Consider the following 2,356-nt stretch of genomic DNA (forward strand, 5'->3'; position numbering starts at 1 on the left):
CCCCCTGCCCCCAGCAGGCTGACTTATTATTCAGAGCTCAGCTCACCTGAAAGCCTTCACTGACCCCCTGAATCTAATGCTTTGCCCCCCACCCCAACACCATCACTTCACTCCATTTTACTATATTCCTGAACATAGGGCTATCAGAAACACTCTTGATCATTTGTCTGGGGTCGATCACGTTCATTAGAAGTTGCCGAGAGCCATTCCCTGGGCCCCAGCAGGGAGTTGGCACCCATGCGACATCAAACTGTCCCCAGGGTCCCTTTACTTTGTGGCTCTCACCCGCCAGGCTATTGTGGCTCTCCTCTGGCGAAGTAATTATGAAGAGTGCTTTCTCCAGCTCTAGGCACACGGACTCACTGCTCCCTTCTTGGCCATCCACGCGCCGTGGCCTGCTCCTTCCAGTCTCTGCCCCGCTTCCAGCTAGCTCTGTGACTGTGGGCAGCCCCCCCCCAACCCTTCAGTACCCAGCCTAGAGCCCTGCTGAGGCCCCAGTCTGCAGCCAGCCTCAGCCCAACCAGGCAGGGAGAAGGCTTCATTACGTGGGGCTGCTGGCCCAGTTTCTACCCCTCCCAGAACCAGGAGGCCAGCCAAAGCGGGGAGGAGGGCCCAGCCCAGGTGGGGGCAGTTCTAGGAACTCTGGGGAGATCGGGGGAAGGGAGGTGATCATTAAACCTAGATCTGCCTGATACCACTCAACCCAGCCGTTTGTGGTTCCTGCCTCACGTGCTGAGGATCTCAAGTCAGCGTTCCCAGGACCCATCGGTAATAGCCTTGCAGTTAGACTCCCTGAGAGAAGGAACAAAAAGTAGGGGTGGTCTGACTGGGGACCAAAGTGAGGAAAAGACAATCCAGCCAGGCTCCATCCTTATAACCACCTCCTTCTGCCAGCCCACAGCTCTGTGATCCCTGACCTCCGGCTCCCATTAGGAGAACGGGGGTAGGGGATGACCTAGCCTCTGGGAGAGAAGCTTCCACTGATCTGGTTCCCTGGGACACCAGGAAAACTCGGTCCACAAGGGTACAGACCCATCCCTCGGGATGGGCAAGAGAAAGTCCTGGACAGGGAAATACCACCAGGGAATCCAAAATAGTGTGACCTCGTCCCGTCACGCCCCTCAAAGGCCAGCTCCAGGGGACTAAGGGTTGGGGCTGAGGGTCAATCAATCCCAGCCCATTGATGTCTAGCTGGGCTCCATGTGGAGCCTCAGTTTCCCACCCTGTACCACGGAGAAGATCTAAGCCGATTTGGTGGTGATGGTGAGCCATCAATGAGCTCATCTAACCAGCAAGCTCAGCACAGGGCTTGGCCCAGGAGATGCACCCTAGAGGCCAAGCGCTGGGACGGGTAGCACCAAAGGTCTGGGTACCTGATTTGAGCCCCTTCTTGGTGACCCGCATTCACCTCACCAGAGCCTCCAAGACACAATGAACAGAGCTTTATAAGCTCACCCCCCAGTAACTCACCTGCAGAGAGCTGGTGCCTGAAATGCTGGGAGGTCCCAACCTCTAGGCTTGGGCCTCAAAGGTCTGGTCACAAAAAGTGCACATAGAATCTCAGGACCCTAAACTACTCAGGTAACAGGGTGTGTGTGTGTGTGTGTGTGTCTACCTCCCTGCATATATCTGGGGTGGGGGTGGGCCAGAGGGTGGTAGACAAGATGCCGGAGCTAGGTGTTCCAAACTATTTCCCAAACTGTCCACACAAACACCCACCTGGCCACCAAGCCTCTTGGAGCAGCCCACAGAGGCTTGCCCAAAGGGTAGGTAGGGGCCCAGAACCTGGCAGGGATGAGGTGTGAGGAAGAAGAAACCCCTCAGGTTTGGCCCCAAGCTAACACCTGGCCAAGAAAAGAGGGGGGCGCACCTTGGCACGTGTCTTTTGATCATACAAGTTTCTCCGGACCTGCTCCCACACCCCCTCCAGCCTACTTAGTCCAAAAGCTTGCCTCCCCCTCCCACTCGCAAAGCTCCTACCGAAGTTCCTCAACCTACCTGATCGCCCCTGTATCTGGCTCTCGCCACCTGCAACCCCTCTCTTCGAATCCTAACCCCAAGTGACCCCCGCAAACGTCCCAGGGATCTCCTAACCGCCCCCACTCGAACTAACTCCGCCCACACCCACCCTGCCCCACTTCCTGGGCTTCTCCTCAGCCGCCCCCAAGCTTGTAACCTGACCCACCTCCTCCAGCGCCCCGACCGTACCTGCAAGCCCGGGCCCCTCCCCGCCCCCCTCCCCCGCCTCAGGGCCGTTTCCCTCCGGCCACGCCGCTCTCTCCTCCTCCCCCATTCCGCCGGCCCGAAGCCTGACTCCGCCTCCCCCTCCCCCTCCGGTCTCCCCCGGCGCCTCCTC

At 58.5% G+C, this 2,356-nt stretch overlaps 1 protein-coding gene across 2 annotated transcripts in view; it reads right to left on the reverse strand.

Moving 5' to 3' along the window:
* NACC1 (nucleus accumbens associated 1, BEN and BTB (POZ) domain containing) overlaps positions 1 to 2,356 on the reverse strand; it is an 18,463-nt gene that overhangs the window by 14,566 nt on the left and 1,541 nt on the right. Inside the window, exon 1 of one of the 2 annotated variants that reach the window (XM_010855451.1) lies at positions 1,999 to 2,318. The exons of the other annotated variant lie outside the window; for it this stretch is intronic. The gene's annotated coding sequence lies outside the window, so the exon portion shown is untranslated. Of the gene's footprint in view, positions 1 to 1,998; positions 2,319 to 2,356 lie in introns of those variants that run through there. 2 annotated transcript variants of the gene reach the window in all.

Source organism: Bison bison, unplaced genomic scaffold, assembly GCF_000754665.1.
Source record: "Bison bison bison isolate TAMUID 2011002044 unplaced genomic scaffold, Bison_UMD1.0 scf7180017864365, whole genome shotgun sequence".
NCBI classification, from domain to species: Eukaryota; Metazoa; Chordata; class Mammalia; order Artiodactyla; family Bovidae; genus Bison; species Bison bison.